The 17749-nt window shown below is 41.1% G+C and overlaps 1 protein-coding gene across 1 annotated transcript in view; it reads right to left on the minus strand.

Annotated features, from left to right (window-relative positions):
- The window catches only part of LOC143983160 (estrogen-related receptor gamma-like), a 79180-nt gene that overhangs the window by 60592 nt on the left and 839 nt on the right, over positions 1-17749 (minus strand). The gene's annotated exons all lie outside the window — the stretch shown is intronic.

Here is a 17749-nt window from a genome sequence, read left to right on the forward strand (position 1 = left end):
TTTTTTCATCAATTAAATGTGAAACGAAGCATATGAATATTTCCTATGAATTATTACCAATCTGTACAGCGCTAGACCAGGTTAATGTTACCTGCTTTGTTGGGAAGAGGCATGTTAGTTACAGAGCTCAATAGCTGAAGCTCAGATTATCCACACAATTGAACGAGCTACTCCTCCCTCTACTTTCTCTCTCTTGTATAGCAACATACAGACAGAGACAGCCTGGAGGGAAAAAGTTATTGCTTTGCTCTCTCATAAGCAATAGATATAGCTGTATTATAATGTTTATTTGTACAATTTGTTGAAAAAGGCTAAAAAGACTCTAAATCCCTGAAAAACAAAACTACATAATTGCCTCCAAACATTAAATTTTTCTCTTTAAACAAGCACATAATCCATTTTCAGTGTTTGTGATGGTTAATTGGCACACATATAAAAAAAATATTGCCTTTACCAGCTCCTAATTATGGATCTCTCATCGACCAGGCCTCGGCATGCCTATATTCGAAAATGGGAGCAGGTCTTGGGTGAGGAGTTACCTCTGAAAACGTGGCAACTTATTTAGTCGCAGGCGTCTAAGAGCTCGATCTGTACCCTGTATAAATAGAACCAATACAAGATTCTCTATACAGTGGTACCAAACCCCGGACTTGCTCCATTCCATATATTCTTTTGCCGATCGCCGATGCTGGCGCTATAATAAAGACATACAGTGCCTTGAAAAAGTATTCATACCCCTTGAAATGTTCCACATTTTGTCATGTTACAACCAGAAATGTAAATTTGATTTATTTGGATTTTATGTGATAGACCGACACAAAGTGGCACATTATTTTGAAGTGAAAGGAAAATGATAAATGGTTTTCAACATTTTTTACAAATAAATATCTGAAAAGCACGCAGCGCATTTGTATTCAGCCCCCTTTACTCTGATACCCCTAACTAAAATCTGGTGGAACCAATTGCCTTCAGAAGTCACCTAATTAGTAAATAGAGTCCATCTGGGTGTAATTTTATCTCAATATAAATACAGCTGTTCTGTGAAGCCCTCAGAGGTTTGTTAGAGAACCTTAGTGAATAAACGGCATCATGAAGGCCAAGGAATACACCAGACAGGTCAGGGATAAAGTTGTGGAGAGGTTTAAAGCAGGGTTAGGTTATAAAAAAATATCCCAAGCTTTGAACATCTCATGGAGCTCTGTTCAATCCATCATCCGAAAATGGGAAGAGTATGGCACAACTGCAAACCTACCAAGATATGGCCGTCCACCTAAACTGACAGGCGGGCAAGGAGAACATTAATCAGAGAAGCAGCCAAGAGGCCCATGGTAACTCTGGAGGAACTGCTGAGATCCACAGCTCAGGTGGGAGAATCTGCCCACAGGACAACTATTAGTCGTGCTCTCCACAAATCTGACCTTTATGGAAGAGTGGAAGAAGAAGAAAGCCATTGTTGAAAGAAAGCCATAAGAAGTCCAGTTTGTAGTTTGCAAGAAGCCATGTGGGGTACACAGAAAACATGTGGAAGAAGGAGCTCTGGTCAGATGAAACCAAAATTCAACTTTTTGGCCTAAAAGCAAAAATGCTGTGTGTGGCGGAAAACTAACACTGCACATCAACCTGAACACACTTTGCTGTTCACAGACGCTCTCCATCCAATCTGACAGAGCTTGCCCTATTTTGCAATGAAGAATGGGCAAACATTTCACTTTCTAGATGTGCAAAGTTGGTAGAGACGTCCTCAAAAAGAACTGCAGCTGTAATAGCAGTGAAAGGTGGTTCTACAAAGTATTGTAACATATATAAAAAAAAGTGTTTTTTTAGTCTATATAGAAAGAAAGTATGTGCCGTATCATCCATGTGTTAAGAAAATTCCAGAAACCACTTTTTTCCCAAAACCTTGCGTTCAAATAATAGTTCTGCTCACCTTGGTATTGATTCTTAACTGAAGCAGGGCCAAAAGTGGCATTATCTGTTGTAACCGGAAAATGGCGCTTCACCACCGCCTTGCATAGGGTCAGCAGTAATAAATCCAGCTCATCAATAAGTCTTCATGTGTCCCTCAAAATAATAAGCCACATCTAATGCTCTCTAAGTTATTTATTAATAAAAATGCCAAAAAACTACTCATATTATAAAATAAATTCAAGTGCATATCAGATATAAAACATCAGCTGGATTGCGTCCTGCAGATCAGGTTAGGTTTCAGGTATCCACAAACCAAAACAGCACCGCAGCTTGCTTCCTCCTCCGAGCCCGCAAGCTTGATGACGTCACTATGTAAACTGTGCCTTTACACTTTACATCTCAATGGGTGAGGACTTTATCAGAGAAGAACCTAGATGGCTGCATCTGTCCCTCGTTAGCTCAACGTTGAGAACTGAGCAATGAAAAACAGTCACCAGCTCTGTGCTCTGCCCCTCCAGTGCTCACTGGAGTGCTGGGCTGTGGGGAGGATGGGAGCAGCTGGCTTAGGCCCTCAGTGGCTTGCTCAGAGACTGAGCCAGCTGCTGGTCAGGCGTCTGAGAGGATTCCGATATCATTGTCCAGATCCTTGCAGAGCTTGGACCTGTTGTATGTCACCCGCCAACAGCAGCCTTTAGCTCAGGTCACAGGTGTGGAGAACTAAGTGTACTACTGGGACCCATAGGAGAAGCATGGCCAAAAAAGGTTTGGCTGTACTTCCCCTTTAGGCTGGGTTCACACTATTGTGTATTGGATACAGGTTTTCTCGCATCCAATTCGCAAACCAGGAGCCTGTGACTGGCTCTCTATGGAGCCAGTTCACACAGCTCCGGGTCGGCTCCTGTGCGTCTTCTGGTCCGTTTCAGGTCCGAATTGAGCCAAAATTTCAGGCCGAAATCAGACCTGAAAAGGTGAACAGGGACGCACCGGACCCCTGCTGTGAGTCGCTCCGCAGGGAGATGTGAACCCAGCCTTAATGACTTTCTTTTACAAAGATTTTATTGCAGAAAATAAAATCAACTTAAATCAACTAAGAGATGGTTACATCAGAGCAAAGCATAAAGAAAAGGGGCAAAAAAGAGGGACGCTGAAAAGGACATTACATAATTCACAAGTGTGATTAAGGTGTTAACTAAAGTCCTTAAGTCCTTGAAAAGAGCTTAATACTCCAAAACTGGGATACATGGTGGACTAAGACCTGGGCATCCAACCTTGTTAATAAAAGAAATAAAAAGAAAAGTAAAAATGATATATGTGTATAAAAGCTCAAAACAATACAGCTACCTGAGAATGGGTATTCAGGTACTTAGATTTATGACGTTCAAGTTTTAATATGTCGTCATTGTAACCATCCTCACCAAACCAACACCCGACGGCCTGGCGAGTAAGAAGGACATTTGTACATGAAAAGGGAGAGAGAAAAAAAGAACTAGAGCGAAAGTTAGAAGGATAAGTTAAAAGGAAAGAGGAAAGAAACCAAGGGGAGAAGGGAAAGGGGGGGTCCAACGGGTTCTGCACCGGGAGATCATTCAAATGGTAAGAAGCGTATTATCGAACCTGGAAGGTTGGTTGTATGTTATCCACGGCTGCCAGACCTTAAGAAATGTATTATGGTTATCCAAAGGCAAAGGCCGTCAGTTTCTCGTTTATTATAATATCGTTCACACGTTTCTTAACTGCTTCAAATCTAAGCACGGGGGTTTTCCAAGCTCTAGCAATGGTCAACTTAGTTGCAGTGAAAATATGCAGAGCCAGTTGGGGTCTCTTTTGAGATTAGTGTGATGCATGTTACGAAGAAGGGTGTAAACCCTGACCCACAGTCTGCACACCCTAGGACATGTCCACCAAATGTGACCCATAGTACCTTCCTGCGAGCAGCCTCGAAAACAAAGGGGAGAATAAGATGGAATGAATCGGGGCCAGTCTAGCTGGTGTATAGTACCATATATATATATATAACACCTTATAGGCATTCTCCAATATAAGAACATTTTTGTAGCTTTTCTCAAGGGCTATTGACATGATATGCCAGTCCTCCAGGTCTATCTGTCTGCCCAGGTCCTTCTCCCATTGCGAATGATAGGGCCGTATTGGAGGTTTTCTAAAGAAAATGATCAAAGAGTAGAGTAATGATATTAAACCTGGTGAATGGGGTCGAGCCCTGCAAAGGCTTTCAAAAGAAGTCAATGTATATGGGGTAGGTCAGGATTTTATCAGTTGTTGAAGGAAGTGTCTTAGTTGTAGATAACTATAATGTTCCCGCAGAGTTAGTATTGTCGTAGGGGTGAACAAAGAGTGAATGTCAGTAAAACCATTATCGATCCACCAGGAGAATTGCTTAGGGTTTTCACAACTGGGAGGAAATAATGGACAGTGAGTAAGGCGAAGTAACAGCCTTAAAGCGGAGTTCCACCCAAAAGTGGAACTTCCGCTCATTTGGCTCCTCTCCCCATCCCGTGACACAACTGGCACCTTTCGGGGGGGTGGGGGAGGGGGGACAGGATACTGGTCTTTGACAGGTATCCTGTTCCCACTTACGGGAGTCCGGCTGCCGACCGTAACATGACCCTGAGGCTCCCTCCTCCTCCCTCCTCCTCTCCCGGTCGCTGGGCTAGCAGGAGAGAGGAGCGGAGCCTCGCGCATGCGCAGTAGGGTTCCCGGCGTAAAGCCACAAGGCTACACTGCTGGGTTTCCTCACCCGCCTGTAAGAATGATCAAGCAGCGGAACAGCCGCTATAGCAATGTCCCTCATTTCTCCTCATCTATCCCTCATTTTGGTCTGATCTATATAGTTGTATATAAAATGCACTTTTTATCTATCAAAAAGTGTTTCCCAGTGCTAAACCTTTCATCTGATTTCTAAATTGCTGCATTTGTAAATTCCAAAAGCCAATATAAAGGAATAATAGGAGTAAAAAAACTCTTGTGGGTTTAACCAATCTTATTTTTTTTTGTACAATTCTCCTTTAAAGAGGTGTGGCAAGGGGTGTATCCTATGCCTGCATACTTTTGCTTATAGGTGTCCCTCATTCGCATCTCAAAAAGTTGGGAGGTATGCTATTGCATCGGGACAAGAGACCAGCAGGCAGTCAACTAAGCATCGAATGGCGCTCTGAAGTAAGCTATTCTACAGCACATAGCTCCCAACTGTCCCTGATTTGGAGCAATGTCCCTCTGTCCCTCTGTCCTCATTTGTCCCTCATTTTGGTCTGATCTATATAGTTGTATATAAAATAAAATTTTTATCTATCAAAAAGTGTTTTCCAGCGCTAAATCTTTCATCTGATTTCTAAATTGCTGCATTTGTAAATTCCAAAAGCCAATATAAAAGGAAAAGTAGTGGTGAAAAAAGGACTAGTGGGTTTAACCAATCTTGTTTTTTGTACAAGGGGGCGTGGCAAGGGGTGTGTCCTATGCCTGCACACTTTTGCTGATGGTGTCCCTCATTCCCATCTAAAAAAGTTGGGAGGTATGACAGCATATTTTTATAAATGACATACACTGCAGAGCTTACTGTTATATAAAAGAGGGAACTATAGAAAACATTTTTTACCTTAACAAACACTTTAATTCATTTTTAATATTCAAAGCAAACTCCCCCATCCATCCATGTCTCCATGCTTTAGTTTGGTGAGAAATCACTTTGAAAAACACCCCCTAACATTTATGGCCATGGCCATCTTGAGTAAAGGCAAATGTTTCATTTCAAGTGTTGCATTTACTTCCTGCCCTTAGCTCAGGCATGCATGTGTTCCGTCAGATTAGGCGACCTGTCAAATCTTGTAACGGAAGTGACGTTCCGTCACAGCCATCTTGGTACACCCGCACTCAGCCGCACTAAGCCTACACTCTGAAGTCGCCAAGTGGGCATCTTTTTACACCCACCCGAATCTTGCATTTCACACTTATTTTTTAGCACTTAACTGAGCTTATATTGTGAAATACAGTATTTAGAATTTGGTGACACTTCTTTTAAAATTCAGCATCAAAACAGTGTCACAGACTCGTGGAACACTTGTGGACATCATTTGCCTAGGCATGGAATCCAGGAAGTTACTAAAGAAATGTAAAAAAAAAAAGAAAAAAAAGAAAAGTTTAAAACAAGTAAATATGATATACTTTTCTATCTAATTATTCACCAGAGGATTACAAATAATCAATACCTATTGGGAGAGTGAAGTTCCACTTTAACTAGGTGCTCCTCACCTCACGCTGACAGAGTGTGTGGCGAGGAGAGCCAATCAGTGGCAGGGGGACATCTACACATGTAATCAGGGCACTGATCATCAGTGCCATGATTACAATATAGTGCCAACAGTGTCCCCAATCAGTGCCCACCATTTCCCACCAGTGGCAGCAATCAGTGCCCACCAGTAGCAGCAATCAGTGCCCACCACTGCCCACAAGTGCCACAATCAGTGCCCATTAGCGATGCCAGCCAGTGCTGGCTTTCAGTGCTGCCCAGCAATGCCCATCACTACTGTCAATCAGTGCCCATCAGTGTTGCCCATCAGTGCCATCCATCAATGCCCATCAGTACCACCTATCTATGCTGCCTATCAGTGCCCACCAGTGCTGCCTATTAGTGCCCATCAGTGCCACCTAACAGTGCTCATCAGTGCCGCCTATCAGTGCTCATCAGTGCCCATAAGTGTGGTATATTAGTGCCTCTTCATCAGTGCCACCTAATCAGTGCCCATAAGTGCCACCTCCTCAATGCCCACCAGTTCAGTGCCCATAAGTGTCACCTCCTCAATGCCCACCAGTTCAACCTATCAGTGGCCATCAGTGCGACCTCATCAGCACACATCAGGGAAGGAGAGAAATTACAAATGCCACGTACACCGGACAGGACTTTCCGTCAGAAAGGGTCCGACGGTCTTCCCGACGGAGTTGGGAAGGACATGGTGTAATACTTGTCTCTTTTTCTTTGGATCAGCCGGCAGCGGATTCCTCCATCCACACAAAGGAGGCGGGTATAGGAATCCTCCCTGATATATTATTGTATTCGGATGAAAGCGGCTCCTCCACTATCAGAATACAATGATCAGCTCTGCAGGCACTAATCGAGCGAAAATTTTTCTAACATTGTTAAATCGTTCGATTGACTGCTGTCGATTGGAAACTGCCATGGAATGGATCGAAATTTGACCAGTCCCTTGCTGAGATTATCTTTATTTTGGTGGGTGACCCCCTCTTCTTTTCTCTGGGTGTCCTGTATAAAAATGGCAGTAAGGGAGGGCAGTTGTCATTTGCAGCTCACTAGGGAACGGGACCAGTTAGCCCTTTTGCTCATTTCAAGATCTGTCAAACAATGGATTAAAAAAAAAAAAAACACACAAACTGTTCTTTGGCTTATTTGAACCCATCAAACACTTTTACAGTAAAGGTTCTTCCTAAGAGCAAACACCACAAAGTGCTTGCTATCGACTTTATTTGCTGCACTCCCTCATTTACTTCCTAGTTGTAATGCAGGACAGGAAGTGAGAATGAATCTTCAGAATGGAGACACAGGAAGCAGCAGTATAAAAGCAGAATGAATTTTGAACCAGATATGTGCACTGCCGAAAAATGTGTTTGTTTTAGTTTCATTTGTTTTGTTTTGTTTTCCCGTTTTTGGGGTCATTCATTAAAATCGAAATTCGTAAATTCAAAAATTTGGAAATTTGAAAATTCGTAATTCTGGAATTTTGACATTTGAAAATTAGAAAATCCAAAAATAAGAAATAAATTCAGAAAATTTGAAAGTACGAAAATCTGAAATAATAGCTAAAAAAAGAACCAATAATAACTAATTTTTGAATTTCCGGATTTTCGAATTTCCGATTTTCCGAGTTTCTTGATTTTCGTATTTTTGATTTTTCGAATTAACGAAAACCCGTTTAACTAATTTTTCAGAATATTCTTTAATTCGAATATTCTAAAATTTGGAAATTCAAAAAATTGAATTTCGAAAATCCCAAAAATCGCAAATTTAAAAATCTGGAAATTTTAAAATCCGGTAATTTTAAAATTTGGAAATTCTAAATGTGAAAATCTGGAAGTTTTGAAAAAATTCGAAAATTCGTGAATTCAGAAAATCAGAAAATCAAAATCCGAAAATGAATAACCAACTAATAATAACTTATCTATTACTAACTATTAAATTATAGGTATTGGAATTTCCTTTCAAATTTGGCTGTTAGTGAACGTAACGAATATAAATTTATCCGAAGTTACGAATTATCATAAATAACGAATGTAACCTAAGAAATTAATAATAAATAATAATAAAACGTTTTTATTATTTGTATTGTTATTTATTATTAATTTGTTACGTTCCATCCATTTGGATATGGCATTCATTATTTCGGATAAATTGTAACTTCGGATAAATTCGTATTCATTAGGTTCACTAACAGCCAAATTTGAAAGGAGATTCCAATACCTATAATTTAATAATTAGTAATAGATAATTTATTATTAGTTAGTTATTCATTTTCCGATTTTGAATTTCCGATTTTCTGAATTTACGAATTTTCAATTTTTTTTTGAATTTACGAATTCTCAAATTTCTGGATTTCCGCATTGCATACTAGCACATTATGAAAAACTCACCTTGGAACAAATCCTTCCAGCACTGTAAAGCCACTGCTGAGGGGGCTGACATGTTTCCCTTGTCTTTCTTCCGGGATGGCGCACTCTAGCTATGTAATTGGCCGGAGCCGTGATGACGTTGGCGTGTGGGAGCCCTCGTTTCCGGCATGAAGCTCTGAAGTTCCAGCAAGGTATGCTGGATCTTCAGAGCACATGCACCAGTGTCACTGGCTGCATGCAGGGTTAATATCTCCTAAATGGGGGGAGGTTGCCGTACTAACATTGGATGTGTTAGTACAGCGATCTTTACGTTGTTTTTTTCAGCACCGTACTAACATTGGATGTGTTAGTACGGTGATCTGTGCGCTTTTTGTTTTATTTTTTGTTCAGCACCGTACTAACTTTGGATGTGTTAGTACGGTGATCTGCGCGTGTTTTTTTTTTCAGCGCCGTAATAACATTGGATGTGTTAGTACGGTGATCTGTATGTTTTTCAGTTTTTTGTTCAGCCCACGGAGAAAAAACTTCCTGTGTGTACCCATCACAAGCCTGGAGTTTGCATGTTCTCCCTGTGCCTGTGTGGGTTTCCTCCGGGTACTCCAGTTTCCTCCCCACACTCCAAAGACATGCAGGTAGGTTATTCGGATCCTGTCTAAATTGTCTCTAGTATATGAATGTGAGTTAAGGACCTTAGATTGTAAGCTCCTTGAGGGTAGGGACTGATGTGAATGTAGAATGTATATGTAAAGCGCTGCGTAAATTGATGGTGCTATATAAGTAACTGAAATAAATAAATAAATAAATAAACAAGTTACCAGAGAGTGCATAAGAGATCCCACAAATCCTTTTTCCTGAAGAACAGCCTTTAACCACTTGGTTCCCACACTACGTCTATTGATGTCATGGGCTTTCAGTGGTTATATCTCAATGATGCCTGAAGCATCCCCCCCGTCGCCCCCCGCTGCCCTCCGGTGCTTCTACCGTCTCACCGTTTCCATCGGTGAGTCGGTCACAGGATCCGCCGGCCCCAGCAAGTAACCATAGAGATTTCCGGCGGACTAGATTGTCCCCGGAGTCTCTATGATCGTTCGGAGGCCGGGTGCGATGTTATGACGTCACGCCCGGCCTCGGTATTCAAATTAACGGCGCCGATCTGGCTAGGAAGCCAGGATCGTTCTTTTTTTTTTTATTATTCTTCCCAGCCTAGAGGTGAGATATGGGGTCTTATTGACCCCATATGTCACTATAAATATGTCCGATCGTGCCATATTCCTTTTACAAGGGATGTTTACATTCCTTGTAATAGGAATAAAAGTCATCAATTTTTTTTTTTTTTTAAGTGTAAAACTAAAAAAATAAAAATAAAATTAACAATAAAAAAAAATAAAAAATTTTTTAAAGCACCCCTGTCCCCGTGAGCTCGCACACAGAAGCGAACGCATACGTAAGTCCCACCCACATATGAAAACGGTGTTCAAACCACACATGTGAGGTACCGCCACGAACGTTAGAGCGAGAGCAATAATTCTAGCCCTAGACCTCCTCTGTAACCCAAAATATGTAACCAGTAAAAAAATGTAAAGCGTCGCCTATGGGGATTTTTAAATACGAAAGTTTGGCGCCATTCCACGAGCGCATGCAATTTTGAAGCATGACATTTTGGGTATCTATTTACTCGGCGTATCTTCCTCTTTCACATTATGCCAAAAAATTGGGCTAACTTTACTGTTTTTTTTTAAGCATTAAACAGTTTTTTTTCTGAAAAAAACGTGTTTGAAAAATTGCTGTGCAAATACCGTGCGAGATAAAAAGTTGCAACGAGCGCCATTGTATTCTCTAGGGTCTTTGCTAAAAAAACATATATAATGTTTGAGGGTTCTATGTAATTTTCTAGCAAAAAAAATAGGAATTTTACATGTAGGAGAGAAATGTCAGAATTGGCCTGGATGCGAAGTGGTTAAACTCATTATTGACATACTGTATACAGCACAACAGTTCCCTCTTGTGTCTAAAAGCTGTTATTACATGTAAAGAATATGAATTTTGCTGATAAGCATTTTGAAGACAACTGGGATTATTTTATTTAAAAAAAGAAATAGAAATAAATTTTTTTTATAATTGATATGGATGATGTTTATGAGTTAGAGAAGATATTGCCCGATTATTGGGATCCCTTCTCAATTACTGCCATTGAATAACTGTACTTGACGGGCAATAATCAATATTGCTAACTGGCCCCCAAATGACCTGCATTTTACTATATAATTCTCCATGTCTTGTTTGGCACATTTTTCTGCATTCACTTGTATAATAACTTTGTATAAAAACCATTGCTAAACAAAATCTGATTTAAAAAGTACCAGGTTTTCATTCAAAGTGGTACAGCGAGAAATACATTGCAGAACATGACTTACAGATCAATGCCAGACAAACTTATTTTTTTAAAGTTTTACTTGATATGGTGTGATATGGTTTAGAACAACAGAAAAAAAGCAAAGCAAAAGATGTTCCCTAAATATATTTGAGTGCATCTGAGTTCCCCCTTACATCAGAGTCCCCCTTACATCAGAGCCCCCCTTACATCAGAGTCTACCCTTACATCAGACATCAGAGTCTACCCTTACATCAGCGTCCCCCCCTTACAGCAGAGTCCCTATCAAAACCACCTTATTGTTGAAAAAGAAATAGAATAGAATAAGAAAAAGGTATACAAATTTATTTTACTTACAATATAGGTTAATAAAGTGTAAAGGCAGTATTCTGAACTAGCTAAAAAGACTAATAGGTATGTAGCATGAAGGATTTTGTTTTAGGTCCACACAGAACACTGATATATGAACAAATGGATCTTCCTGGCAAAAGGTAAGCGCATTGTTCATATAGTGTATGTGTAAAAATGCTTATAGCTCCCAGAATGGCAAATATTTACACAATATAATATAATCTACTATTCAATAGGAGGAGGTGTGATAATGCACATGCATGCACATATTTGTATATACTGACCAGTAACGCAGATTTTTGTTATTTTTGTACATGTCTGTACAGACCCGTTGAAGGCAATGCATTCAGAACAGAAAAACAACACCTACTAAATACCTTTCATTTTTGGTTTCCGTGTGCAAGGCCCCTTTCACACTGGGGCGGTACGGCATCGGCGGTAAAGCGCCGCTATTTTTAGCGGCACTCTACCGTCGTTTTAGTGGCGGTATGCGACTGCTAGTGGGGCGGTTTTAACCCCCGCTAGCGGCCGAAAAAGGGTTAAAAGCGCCGCTGCAGCGGCACTTTTCCGGCGGTATAGCCGCGCTGCGCCATTGATTTTAATGGGTAGGAGCGGTTTAGGAGTGGTGAATACACCGCTCTTTCACCCGCTCCAAAGATGCGGCTAGCAGGACTTTTTTCACCGTCCTGCCAGTGCACCGCTCCAGTGTGAAAGCCCTCCGGCTTTCACACTGGAGTGAAAGGGGTCGGGTTTTTTCAGGCGCTACACAGGCGCTATTTTTAGAGCTGTAGCGCCTGAAAACCGCCTCGGTGTGAAAGGGGCCTTATAGAGTAAATACAAACTTCACAAGAGGTATTAAATTAAGAGAATAAAAATAACCATTCCATAGCCATCAACAAGTCTAATGCTGTCAACAGTATCTAGAGAATATATATATATATATATATATATATATATATATATATATACATACAGTATCTCACAAAAGTGAGTACACCCCTCACATATTTGTAAATATTTTATTATATCTTTTCATGTGACAACACTGAAGAAATTCCACTTTTCTACAATGTAAAGTAGTGAGTGTACAGCTTGTATAACAGTGTAAATTTGTTGTCCCCTCAAAATAACTCAACACACATCCATTAATGTCTAAGCTGCTGGCAATAAAAGTGAGTACACCCCTAAGTGAAAATGTCCAAATTGGGCCCAATTAGCCATTTTCCCTCCCCGGTGTCATGTGACTCGTTAGTGTTACAAGGTCTCAGGTGTGAATGGGGAGCAGGTGTGTTAAATTTGGTGTTATCACTTTCACTCTCTCATACTGGTCACTGGAAGTTCAACATGGCACCTCATGGCAAAGAACTCTCTGAGGATCTTAAAAAAAAGAATTGTTGCTCTACATAAAGAAGGCCTAGGCTATAGGAAGTTTTCCAAGGCCCTGAAACTGAGCTGCAGCATGGCGGCCAAGACCATACAGCAGTTTAACAGGACAGGTTCCACTCGAACAGACCTCGCCATGGTGGACCAAAGAAGTTGGGTGCACATGATCAGCGTCATATTCAGAGGTTGTCTTTGGGAAATAAACATATGAGTGCTGCCAGCATTGCTGCAGAGGTTGAAGGGGTTAGCCTGTCAGTTCTCAGACCATATGCTCTACACTGCATCAAATTGGTCTGCATGGCTGTCATCCCAGAATGAAGCCTCTTCTAAAGATGCTGCACAAGAAAGCCTGCAAACCGTTTTGCTGAAGAAAACAGACTAAGGACATGGATTACTGTAACCATGTCCTGTGGTCTGATGAGACCAAGATAAACGTATTTGGTTCAGATGGTGTCAAGCGTGTGGCAACCAGGTGAGGAGTACAAAGACACATGTGTCTTGCCTACAGCCAAGCATGGTGGTGGGAGTGTCATGGTCTGGGGCTGCATGAGTGCTGCCAGCACTGGGGAGCTACAGTTCATTGAGGGAACCATGAATGCCAACATGTACTGTGACATACTGAAGCAGAGAATGGTCCCCTCTCTTCAGAGACTGGGCCGCATGGCAGTATTCCAACATGAAAATGACCCCAAACACACCTCCAAGTCGACCTTGCTAAAGAAGCTGAGGGTAAAGGTGATGGACTGGCCAAGCATGTCTCCAGACCTAAACCCTATTGAGCATCTGTGGGGCATCCTCAAACAGAAGGTGGAGGAGCGCAAGGTCTCTAACATCCACCAGCTCTGTGAGGTCGTCATGGAGGAGTGGAAGACCTGTGAAGCTCTGGGGAACTCCATGACCAAGAGGGTTAAGGCAGTGCTGGAAAATAATGGTGGCCACACAAAATATTGACACTTTGGGCCCATTTTGGACATTTTCATTTAGGGGTGTACTCACTTATGTTGGCAGCGGTTTAGACATTAATGGCTGTGTGTTGAGTTATGTTGAGAGGACAGCAAATTTACACTGATATACAAGCTGTGCACTCACTACTTTACATTGTAGCAAAGTGTCATTTCTTCAGTGTTGTCACATCAAAAGATGTAATAAAATATTTACAAAAATGTGAGGGGTGTACTCACTTTTGTGAGATACTGTATATATATAAAATTCCTATTTACAGCACTATCTGCAATAAGTTTTGCATGTTCTCAATGTAAGAATAAGGGATTCTTTCTCTTCCATACCTCACAAATTTGTGACATATTTATTTATTTTAGGTACTTACATAGTGCTGTCAATTTATGCATATATATTATACATTCACATCAGTCATGAGCTTACAATCTAAGGTCCCTAGCTCATGTTCACAGATAATCATAGAAGGGCCAATTTAGACAGGAGACAATTAACCTACCAGCATATCTTCGGAGTGTGGGAAAGAAACCCAGAGGAAACTCACACAGGCACAGGGAGAACACACACAGTTCAGGCAGGTACTGCCATGAGTTGGGATTTGAACCAACAACCCTAGTACTGCCAGGCAGCAGTGCTAATCACTTAGCCACTGTGAAATAACAACTTTTAGTGCAAAATATTTGGGCAGAGGACACATTATTCCCACCACATTCCTGATAGTATACATTATGAAGGATCAAAGGTCAAAACATAATTTGTTGAGTCCAGTGTAGTTTATTTATTTTTTTGAACCACTACTTTTCCTTTACACTAATGATGAAAAATAACTGGTGAAGTCAAGTAAAAGCTAGATGTAAATGTTAAAATTAATTGTGTTTAAGACCCAACTTCAGGAAACTTGAAAATTCTCCCATGCAGTGGGGCTGTGCCCACACTGCAAGGATAACTGCTGGTTTAGGTCTAGGGGAAAAGAAGATCTACAACCCCAATTCTGAAAAAGTTGGAACACTGTGTAAAGTCTACATGAAAACAGAATGCAATGATTTTCAAATTTCATAAACCCGTATTTTATTCACAGTAGAAAACATATCAAATGTTTACAGTAAGAAAATAAATAGATGGCAGCAACACATCTCAAAAAAGTTAGGACAGGACAACAAAAAGCTGGCAAAGTACTAAAGAGGAAGATCTGGAAGAACATTTTGCAACTAATTAGGTTAATTGGCAATTGGTCAATAACATGATAAGGTTTAAAAAGAGGATCTTAGAGAGTCAGGGTGTCTCAGAAGTAGACGATTTCCTCAACATAAAACTGTAAAGACTATATCATCTACAGTACATAATCATACAAATCATCAAAACATTCAGAGACTCTGGAGAAATCTCTGTGTGAAAGGGACAAGGCCGAAATGCAATATTGGATGCCTGTGATCTTTGGGTCCACAGACGTATATGCATTAAAAACAGGCATGTAACCCCCCTGATACCACCCTTCTGGCAGATGCCACAGTATAGTTACCCCTGGTATTGAGCTTTCCAAGTTGATCACCTCTTTAATGGTGTATTATTCCTCTATGTCAGATATGTGGAGAACAATTGTAATTTTCTTGCAATATATTCATTTTTTATTCAGATAGGTTTGGTACATCCATGCTTCTGCTCCTTTAATAGCATTGCATCTATGGTTATCTTATAGACCCAGAAATTCCTGAGCGCCTAATGCCGTGTACACACGACCGGACTTTTCGACGGACTAGGTCCGACAGTCTTCCCGACTGACTTTCGGCGGACTTTCTGAATGAACGGACTTGGACACACACAATCACACCAAAGTCCGACGGATTCAAACGTGATGACGTACGATTGAACTAGAATAAGGAAGTTCATAGCCAGTAGCCAATAGCTGCCCTAGCGTAGTTTTTTGTCCGTTAGACTAGCATACACACAAATGTATTTCTCGGTCCAGCGGAGTTCCAGCGGGAACATTTAAAACATGTTCTATTTCTAAAGTTCGCCGGATTTTTGGCATGCAAATGTCCAATGGAGCCCACACACGATTGAATTGTCCGACGGACTCGTTCCATCCTTTGCTGTCAAAAAGTCCGGTCATGTGTACGCGGCATAAGCCTTTTGCTTGGGTTCTGTTATTCTAGATTTATGTTTCTTTTTGTTCTAAGTATTTTTTACACAAAGTGCCTTTACTACACTTAAGCCTTGTACACACGGTTGGAGAATCCGTCGGAATGCGTCTTATCGGACCGTGTCGTCGGATAATCTGACTGTGTGTTGTATGCATCGGACTGATTCGGTCCGAATCTCCGTCGGACCCAATTTTCCAACATGTTGGAAATATTTTCCGACCAACTGGTTTGATCGGACATACTCTGATCATGTGTAGAGAATTTTGATCGGACCAAGTGCCACGCATGCTCAGATCAAATTCCTACATCAAAGCTATTGGCTACTAGTCCCATCGTAACGAAATTACGTCATCACATTCTGAATGATCGGATTTTTCGACAACTTAGTCCGACCGTGTGTATGCAACAGTTTCGGACAAGATCTGACGGGCAAAATCCGACGGATTTGGTTGGCAGAATGTCCGACCGTGTGTACAGGGGCTTAATGTCATGTGAAGACTGATACGCTTATGAGTCAGTCTTCACTGTCTTTCTAAGTACTTTCTACTTAATATGTAATATTTTGAAAATCAATGAAAATTATAAAAAAAAAAAGAACATGGGCTCAGGAATACTTCTAAAAATCACTGCCTGTGAACACAGTTCACCGTGCCACCCCATCTTCTCTGGTCCAAAGCTAATTTAAAAGTGGAATCAAAAGATGGACGAATTGAAATATGACATTCTTTTTTGGCAACCATGGGCACTGGGACCTCCAGGCTAAAGAGGAGAACAGTTGTGCAATGTAGAGGTCTTGGGGGCAGAAACAGGGGTCCATTGGAACTACACCACCCAGAAACCCCCAAGAGAGAAGGGAGTCAATTACCAAAGGGATGCACAAGATGGAAGTAGTAGAAGCTTTAGGGGTGGTGTGGTTCCCATGGGCCCCTGTGTCCGCTCCAAGACCTCTACATTGCACAGCTGCTATACTGCTGGAAAAATGGTTGTACTAAATAATCTCACAATCCTGAAGGAATGGCTTTCACCATGAAATGCGTTGATGTAGAATCAGGAGACACCACCTTATACGCTATGACATCACAAGATTGGAATTTTATGATTATTATAATGGATATGTATCTATGTTAAGTTCTCCTAGGGCAATATTTATGTATTCTTCCCATATAGGGTTTATTAAAGTGTTCACCATGTTCATTTAAATTGATATGAATAAAGTATATGTTTTATACTTTGCTTGCCTAGTACATTTCATGGAGTAGCAATTTTGTTTCCCCGTGTATGTCTGTGTAAAGAGTAGGATGTGGTACAGTGGTAGCCTAATTTGATCTTTTACTTACATTGGTGGAAGAATTTTCTTTACACTGGTGGTCAATGGAAAGAATGTTACTTATAATGGTGGTCAGTGAGAAAAATACCTCTTACATTGGTGGTCAACGGGAAGAATGTTCCTTACATTAGTGGTCAGTAAAATGAATGCTCCTGACATTGGTGGTCAGTAAGAAGAATGTTCCATTCATTGGTGGTTAGTAAGAAGAATGTTCCTTACATTGGTGGTCAGTAGGAAGAAAGCTCCTTACATTTGCAGAGATTGGGAAGAATCCTCCTTAGCCTTTGTACACACGGTCGGATAATCTGTCGGAATGCGTCTTATCGGACCGTGTCGTCAGATAATCCGACTGTGTGTGGTATGCATCGGACTGATTCGGTCCGAATCTCCGTCCGACCCAAATTTCCAACATGTTGGAAAGATTTCCCGACCAACTGGGCCAGACGGACCTAATCCGATCATGTGTAGAGCATTTTGATCGGACCAAGTGCCACGCATGCTCAGATCAAATTCCTACATCAAAGCTATTGGCTACTAGCCTGAATGTAGTCCCATCGTAACGAAATTACGTCATCCCGTTCTGAAAGATCAGATTTTTTGCCAACTTGGCCCGACCGTGTGTATGCAACAGTTTCGGACACAATCCGTCGGACTAAATCCGACAGGCAAAATCCGACG

The sequence above is a fragment of the Lithobates pipiens genome, unplaced genomic scaffold (genome assembly GCF_037356315.1).
Source record: "Lithobates pipiens isolate NorthernLeopardFrog02 unplaced genomic scaffold, aLitPip1_a1.2 Scaffold_1, whole genome shotgun sequence".
Classification (NCBI taxonomy): Eukaryota; Metazoa; Chordata; class Amphibia; order Anura; family Ranidae; genus Lithobates; species Lithobates pipiens.